General features: G+C 49.7%; 1 long non-coding RNA gene across 1 annotated transcript; it reads left to right on the top strand.

Annotated features, from left to right (window-relative positions):
• Positions 1–340: 340 nt before the first annotated feature.
• Positions 341–5,755, top strand: LOC112117492. Its single transcript, XR_002908967.1, has 3 exons — positions 341–406; positions 3,433–3,518; positions 5,678–5,755. It is a non-coding gene; the product is annotated as an uncharacterized LOC112117492 (long non-coding RNA).
• The last annotated feature ends 3,008 nt before the right edge of the window (positions 5,756–8,763 follow it).

Raw genomic sequence — 8,763 nt, 5'->3', positions numbered from 1 at the left:
GTTATTTCCCTCCCTGGGCAAAGGGTGGGAAGGCGTCTGACCCAATGTCTTTGTTAACACTGAGGCTATAAGCTCCCGGGGGGATTTTCTCTCCATGCCTTGAGCGCAGAGCAGAGCCCAATGGGGAACAGAACCTCTGGCCCCAGTGATAATGGTGCTGGGCAATGTCATGTGGCTCCAACCTCTACTTGCTGCCTTAAAATCAATCAATCAATCCCATCCTAAGATGTCACTAACCTCCTTACAAATCTCAGGGACAGAACTGCTCCTGTTAGTGAAAGTCACCCGGACCATCGCAGCCATTTCCTCCTCCCTGACTGGGTGTCTTGCTTTGTGTTACAGACCCCGACGCTACTCTCCGCTTGTATTTCCTTCGGGCACTCAAAGATGCTGAGTGAGATTAACTGTAAGTGCCACGGCCTGTCTCCCTGTGGGTTCTCTTTCTGTGTCCAGTAAGCTCAACGCAGGAAGCTCAGTGCTCTTGTCAGCCCATCCAGAAGCTCTACATGTGTAGAGACCTGCTCCTGGCGTTGCTGCCTTTGAGTAGGACGACCCCAGCTGTTGTCTCTTTTGTTTTTACACAACAAACGTAATATGCGGGAACCACCTGGGCATAGTAGGGTCCAAAGAACACTGTTTACTGAACATACACGGCATGCAAAGCCTACCTGCGTATATATACTCCTGCTCTGCGTGGCAGTTCCTATAACACAGAGCACAACTAGAGAGTTACAGACTTCTTAAAGGAATACTGTCCTACTGCTGCCTTTGAGGTGCAGTGCTGGTGAAGGCTTTTGTGCGTGTCCTGGACCTGGATAACATGCTTCTGTTAGAAATGTTGCTGGAGAGAAGCAGACCCTTTTGCCGGAAAGTGACAGGCACAAACTGGCCACATCAAGCGCAGAGATGGAAATAACCGTGAGAAAAGCTGCCATGGAAGGAATGGTCACAGGTGTCCTGGGTTCTCTGCTCACTGCTTGGGCTGCATCTGAGGAATAGCTCTGCCCGGTCTGACACCCCAGCCTGTCTCTTGCTCACACTGCGGCCCCCCTCGTGCTCCAGGAGCTGCAGCGTGCTCCCTCTTTGTGGCTGGGCCCTCTGGCCAGTCGCTGTGTTTTCCTCCTTCTGGAGTGTCAGTCTCCCTGGACTGGCAGACTGGGTATCGTTCCCGGCAGTCGTCCAATCCAAGGCAATGCCACTTCCCCCGGGGCTGGCAGGGAACCCAGGCCTGCCCACTACTCTGGGTTCCAGCTCAGGGACCCTCCAATCAGCTGCCAAAGTCTGCACCGTCCCCAACCTTGCCACTCTTTCCCTGAGCCTTTTCCTACTCCACCCCTTCAGGCTTCCTCTCCACCACCACCTGGGTAAACCCTTCCTTCAGGGACAGGATCCCCGGCGTCTGCTCTCCCCCTGGGTCTCCGCCTTTCCCTCTGTAAGCCCAGACAGTGACTGCTGGCTTCCAGGCTGCAGCCCCTTTCTGCCCCCAGCGCTCGACCTTATACTAGCCCCACCTGCTCCTGCTCAGCTGGGCCCCAGCCTCAATCAGGGATTGTTTGTCAGCCTGATCCTCCCTCAAGTGTGGCCTGTCAGATTACTTAACCCTGCTGAGCCGCATGGGCGCTTCCCGGGCTAGTGTGGGGTGACCAGCCCATCGCACCAGATCATGGCTGTAGGGGATGGCCAGCGAGGAGATGGATAGATGGCCTGCGGCACATCACTGGGAGGTCAGCTGCCAAGCGTTGGAAGCTAGTGATGGATTGAGAGAGCTTCCGAACATTCTGCTGTGATGTCACCAATAGTCGCACGTGACTGTTACTTACTGACCCTATTCCCAAACACCACACCAGCCCGGTGGAAAGTAAGGGTAAAGGAGCTTTTGTCAGGGAATATAAGAAGTGTTTTTTTTGGGGGGGGGCAGCCAGGAAAGGATCCTCCCCTCTCTAAGGTTCAAGGTATGTCTGCACTGGAGCTGGAAGATGTAAATTCCAGCGGGAGGAGAGACACCCACACTAGCTCCCATCCAGCTAGCATGCTAAAAATAGAAGTGTAGCCATAGCAGCACGAGCAGCAGAAGGGCTCGCTGCCCCGTGTATGTACCGCTGGTCTTGGACAGGTTTGTATTTGGGGCAGCCAGCTCCTTCTGCTGCTTCCACTGCTGCAGCTACGCTTCTGTTCTTAACACGCTCACGTGATCCGAGATAGTGCTGGAATTTACACTTACCTCTAGTGTGCACGTACTCTTAGTGTCTTACTACTCAGCCACTCCGCTGCAGCTTTTAAGGTCTATCGGGTATAGGTCAGCTCGAATAGGGGCCTATATGGAGTTCGCCCCTCGCTGTCCTTAACGTTGTCTCGGAGAGGCATTACCGGATCTGAGCGCAGTCTGCACAGCCTTCCCCCATTGTCTGGTGGAGTGGCCGTATCTCTGCTCTGTTCAGGGATGGGTGGGGGATGCAGCATTTTGTCACAAGACTGAGTCCTTTCCTGTTTGACTGAAATAGTAATCAGGGCCCAGTGTATCCTGGGAATCTGGAATTCATCCCTTGCAGCAGAACTAGACTCCAGAATCTTCAGCCTTCAGTGAAAACAATTCGGTTTCTATCCTTCGTGTTTGTAGAGAGAACCTTGACCATGTGACCAAGTGTAACCAATACCAGGGCGTCTGCCTGAGTCTGCAGCCATCCTGAAACAGTATCTCTGAGAGCTTTGAACAGCCCCGTTCATCTCAGTGCGTGGTTGACTTAGAAACATAAAGACAACAATCGGCAACATATCAAAACATGAATATGCGGGAAGACAAACTGAATTCAATAACTACGTAATGAATGACACAGGGCTTGCTGTTTTGACTTGACTTCTCAGCCTCACATTTAAGTTTACAATACACAGGCTTTTACAGAATTATCGCAAGCTGCCCTAGACTTTTCACTAAACTGCACACAATCCAAGCACCTTGCTGCTGAGCTTAGGTCTAGCTTGCGGCAGAGTAAGTAGGGGCTCGAAGATAACATGTATTTTTATGCTGCTTTTTGCCCCAAATTATCCTCACAGCCTCCCTTGCCTCAGTCATTGACCAGTGTCTTGGTTTGTCTGGTTTTCTGCTTTGTCTAAGTTCAGTCAAATGCTCTTTGGGCATGGAACGCATCTTTACCTGTGTTGGAAAATGACTATGTGATGCATGTTCTCTCAGTTCTGGGCATGAGGACAAGGTGACTCTCTCTTGGAAGAGGGGGTTCTCGTGTCAGTGTCATTTATATCTAATTCTGACAAGTTTATTGGAGAAGATGTTCCATTGATTGGAACCAATCTCCTATCTTTAAATTTATCTGGAATTTTGCTGAAATCCCAGCTCAAGGTTGTGCATCTTCCATCTGCAGTGATTCTCCTCCCTGTTTCTGGTACATGTTGTAAACATTTTTCCTTTCCCTGCAGCTGTACTCCCATTTGAGAAGGGAAAGCTCCTGTATGTGGCTCAAACTCCAAAAGTAAATGACCGGTTCATTGAAATTCCTGTACAGGTAAGTGTGTAAACGCTAGGTAACATTTCTGAGACTGAGATTTCACAACTTTCTTCCTCTGGATCAGCCCTGAAACTGTGAAAGGTGTCAGAGCTTTCTTCCCTTCTGTGATGTTGGTCAGAGAAATGAGTGACAGAAAAACATGTCAGTATAGCCACAGTCTCACTTAGGGATCCATTCTGCTGCCCTTATTCATGTCACTTAGCACTTACTCATCTAGGCCCTGATGCTGAAAAGACTTATTCACTTCCTTAACTCCTCCCAGTGCAGCTAAATGCCTGCATAAGTCTCTGCAGGATCAGGGCCATATGCTTTCCTGCTATTTTTCCTGAATGAATTGTATGATATCTAGCAATGGGGCAATTCACGTGAGTAAGTGCTACTCAGTGTGAGTCAGCAGAGCAGAATCCGGCTCAATGAGGCGTTTATTACTCAGTGAAACGTCAGAGGCAGGAGCACAGGCTTGTCCCATTGCGAGGTTCTTGTCACTGGATTATGCTAACGGGCTTTCTTTGTCAGCAACGTTTTTCTTTCCTGATGTCAGCTGATGGGACGAGGGCTGAAGACTGAGCAGGAGAAAAAGCGAAGAACAACCTTGGACCTGCTGAGTGACTTGGTAGCTTCCTGACACCAATTCCAGCATTGTCACTCTGCATGTCACGCTGAAGCCTGAGAATGTCTGAGTCCGTGTAAAGCGCTGGAAACCACTGAGAGCTTTTTGTTCAGAATATCACCAGGTTCAGTCATCACTGGGCTTTGCAGTCTGTAACCATCCCATTTTTAAGTTCTAAGCCATTTTGACGTTACAAATTACACCCATGTGACAGAAAGGCATGTATGTATCTGTGCCACACCTAGAGACCGTCACCTGAACCATGGTGACATCCGAGATCACGCAGACCATCACCACCCTCACTCTGCAGCTAATTTGCATGGAACAGTTTCATTGGTTGTGTGAGGAAAACTGCACAGTGGAGGATTACTTGGCCCAGCTGTCAGTTTTTCCAGCCAGGGCTTTCAGCGACTAGTTATTTAAAACCAAACAACCTTCCCCCGCCTCAACAGAACAGCGGAATCCGTCACCAAATCCACGGCAACCCAGCAGCGCGAGAACAAGAGGGTTGCTTTGCAGATAAACCTCATCGATTCACGGCTCGCAGTTACCCAGATAGGCAAATTCAAATGTTCCAGATAGGAAATAAAGCACATTTTTTAACAGCGAGGATAATTAACCACTGGAACAGTTTCCCACGGGATGTAGCACATGCTTCGTCACTTGACGTCTTTACATTAGGCTGGGTGTCTTTCTAAGAGATGCTGCAGCTCAACCAAGAGTTATGGGTGTCCAGGCAGGAAACAGCAGGTGAAATTATCTGGCCTGTGCAATGCAGATGATCACAATGGTCCCTTATGGATTCGTAGATTGCAAGGCCAGATGATGTGGTTTAACCAACCATCCAGCACTCGGCATGGCCGCCGGCCATCTTTCCTGTAATTCACCCTTATGCATGGTGGCTCTCCGTCCCCCTCTCCTGCCTGGACCACATAGAGGTGTATGAGTCTGACCTGGGTCTTGTAGTTCAGGCAGTAGAGGCCCATGCTTTTCCATCCCAAGGTCATAGTTTCAATCCCCTCTCCCATACAGTCTGAACTGCAGTTTACAGCTGAACTCCCAGTGACACATTTTGTTCTCCCGGGGGGGTGTGTGTGTGTGTGTGTCTCATCCTCCTGCAGTGGCCTCCACTGGCTCAGGGTTGTGGAATTTGTACCTCCCTTACTAGCAAAGGTGAATCAAGTGTCTGGCAAGTGATTTTGGATCACAGGGTGGAGGGTGGATCCTCTCGTTCTGCTCCATATGCCAAGGGCCCACCTCCCAAAGGGCCCACACTTTGAGGGGCTTTGCTCCTTTCTGCACAGATTTGGTGCCCTCACCTATCACTTTTATTGCTGGAAATTATTCATATCCATGCTGAAGGATCGTGAACTGAGGCTATGGAGCATGTTATGTGCACAGGAGGCATGAATCCCTCCCCTCAGTACTGCATGAGTAATTTCTTTCTCCCTCATTTTGTGCCTTTGCCAGTTAGAATAATTATTTTAAACTCGTAATTAAGGGGGTTTTTGTTGTGTTAAGTGGCTTTTCTGATCTCTGCTTTCAGACGGAATACCTGGCTGACAATGGGAAGAAGATCCCCATTCCACCCCTCCCGGAGGACTTTGTGATATTGCCAGAAATGAATCAGACATCTGAGGCCATAGGAGAGAATGTCATCACTTCTATCCTCTCCTACACAGTCTTCAAGAAACCTCATTCCTTCTCTTGTACCCCTCAAACGGTGAGTGATGCCCTCACTGAACGTCAGGGCGTTACTGTGGAGTCAGGGTCCTCCACCAAACCCTTCAGCCTCCTGGATCAGCCCAGGAGGCTCCTGATTTTAGGAGTCCTTTCCTAAGCACCTGCTTATCTCCTGTTTTCACTGGCCCAGCACGGGGAGCTATAGAGAAGGAGGTGCGTTAGAGCACAGCATCCAACTGTCCTGCAGCCTTAAGGCCTATCCCCCCGGATCTGAGCTCGGGTAGCTGGGCCAAGCCTCTGTTGGTGCTGCAATGTCCGCGCCGCTTTTTTAGCACACTAGCACATGTCCTGCTAGCATAGGTCTGTCTGCCTGGGCTGGGAGACTCGCTTCACACTGCAGGTAGACGTACCCTTAGAGACCAGGCTTGAGTGCTGGGCAGTATAATGGGTAGAGCGGTGCGGCATTGCAGTCACTCTAGCTATATCGGTGTGGCCGCTGCTGGTTCGAGGACGTGCTTGAAGAAGGATCTCTGAATGAAGGGTTTTTGGGGGTAGAGTATAAGGGGAGTTGGAGAGAACCAGAGGCATAGGGCCTAGACAAAGGGGAAAGCCAAGGGAGGGAACGGGAGGTCAGCCGGGGAGAGGAGGTACAAGTGGGAAAATTAAGGGGGGAATTCAAGGGAAGACCAGGGAGGATTAAGTTGGGAGTACAGGCAAGAGGCTGAATATATGCAAACAAGGCAGTGCGTGTTCATTAAATATGCATTTTTTATGCAAATGCAGAAATAGTCTAATCTCCAGCTTTCTAGGCCTGGAGCCTGATCAGGTATGGTACTGCCTCCGCGGGGTTTGGAGATCTCTGTGCAAAGCTATATCCTTACTGATGCAGCCGTTTGTTCTTCATTCACCTGAAACGGGTTGGATTTAGTTAATTAAAAGCTGTAGAAGGTCTGGGCTAGGAGGAAGAACCTACAGAATATGGTTAGAATTAAAAAAAAAAAAAAAAAAAAAGCCAATGGAGAAGAGCCAAATAGCACTGAAGACCTTTACTGACCCTGCCAGGTGGGGTTTCATTCCTGGAAACTCAGCGCAATACACAGAGCTTAGTGGGAACAAGGACAGAGACCTAATCAGCTAAATCCTATGTTCACCTGCTCAGACCCCAGCAGTTTTGGCTGGAAAAATAGGTTGGTTCCAAAACTCGCCACGCTTACTGTGATGGCAAAGGAGAACGTTCCTGCAAAGTCTGACGAGATGAGGTCAAACTGTACATGAGCTGTGGTTGATTTAAAATTTACCCTGGTTCCCTGTAAGTTCAAAACAGCTGGTACTCAAACTTTCTTTGGAGCTGGGGTAACCATGTACTCCATGTTCAGAGGCAGCCCTGGGGCATGGAGCTACAAGTCTATCACCCCAGCATGGGTTGTGCCCTCTGCAGCACCTGTACACTTCACCTCTTAAAAACACACAACAAAAATACCCATTCACTGTGGCTTCATGTGGGTGGAGTGACCTTCCCCCTGAAGGAGGAGGAGGATGAGACAGACACTGTTGGGGAAGGTGCAGCATTTTCAGCTGACTGTTAATTTTTGTATGCAGTGTTGTGGTAGCTGTGTTGGTCCTAGCATATCAGAGAGACAAGGGGGGGAGGTGATATATTATATTGGACCAACTTCTGTTGGTGAGAGAGCCCAGCTATGGAGCTTACGCAGAGCATGACGTGAAGAAGTGCTCCGTGTAGCCTGAAAGCTTGTGTCTCACCAACAAACGCTGGTCCAGGGACTGACTTTATCTCATCCACCGTGTGTCTCCTTCATTTTTGTTTCAGTTTATTGACACTCTCTCCCTGGAGCTGATCCTCTCTGAACTGATTGTTTCCAAGGTGAGTCCCCCTCAGTCACACAGTGATCATGTCTCTGTCGGACCAAATGTCCCATTGCTTATCCCGCTGCACGACAGACCTTGCTGATGTCTGAAGTGTTCATTCCAGGCCTGACTGCGTAGGGGCCGTGGCACCTGGGGCCTTGGCTCTTGCTCCCGGGGCTGCGGTTTGTTTGGTTTTTTTTTGTCCCAGCTGCATGGACTGATGCTCTTGCACCCTCTGAGAGAAAAAAGCAGTCCGTCCCCCCGTCTCCCGCCCCCTCCCCCCCCGAGAGAAGGGAGTATTGTCCTACTGCAGCCTGGGCTGGGACTGCTGAAATGGAAAGCTGCAGGCTCTCGAAGCAAATGGGCTCATCTTTATGTGTTGGAAAGGAACAGCCAGTTGGGAGAGGAGGCAGCGTTTGTCAACAGAAAAAGGGGGTGAAGAGAGTGTAAGATAACGCGAATCTCCATCCCAGTGAAGTGTTGGGGTTGACCGGACTTCTGAGATCACACAAGCAGGACAGTCCAAATCTGCATTTGCTGTTGTGTCTCTGGGGATTACACAGCATCTACTCCACCTACTGCAGGGGCTCAGAATACCTCGTCATGCCCTTACTGTCACCTTCGTTTCCTTGTCTTTCCTCTCCAAGGTCCATGGGAGGGCCCACGTCAATCTCGTTGTGTGCGTTTTTCAGGTTAAATCTAGTCCCTGTCTCCTCTTTTCTTACAGTGCCCAACCTGCACTCCAATCTCTTCTTCGCTGTTCATCGTTACCAAAATGGTCACACCTCTGACGGTCGGTCTGGATGTGAACCTGTGCGCCATGAATCTCACTCTCAGCCTGCAGATAATGGATAAAAAGGGAAACAAGAAACCTGTGCTCCTCATTGCTTTGAAAGCAGTAAGTACTGAGATAGAAAGATCAGATTTAATCCCAAAGGGTGAAAAATGGAGGAGCTGCTGCCCAATGGATACTGGCTTTCTGTATGCAGAGGCCGACGGATGGGTTTGGGTTTACAGCAAAGTCATTCATTCATATAGATGAGAAGGTGCTCTGTGTCTGTGACAAGTTTGATTCTGCAGCTG

Source organism: Terrapene carolina, unplaced genomic scaffold, assembly GCF_002925995.2.
Source record: "Terrapene carolina triunguis isolate 2854851 unplaced genomic scaffold, T_m_triunguis-2.0 Scaffold130, whole genome shotgun sequence".
Lineage (NCBI taxonomy): Eukaryota > Metazoa > Chordata > Testudines > Emydidae > Terrapene > Terrapene triunguis.
This window is presented reverse-complemented; position numbering and strand designations above follow the sequence as displayed.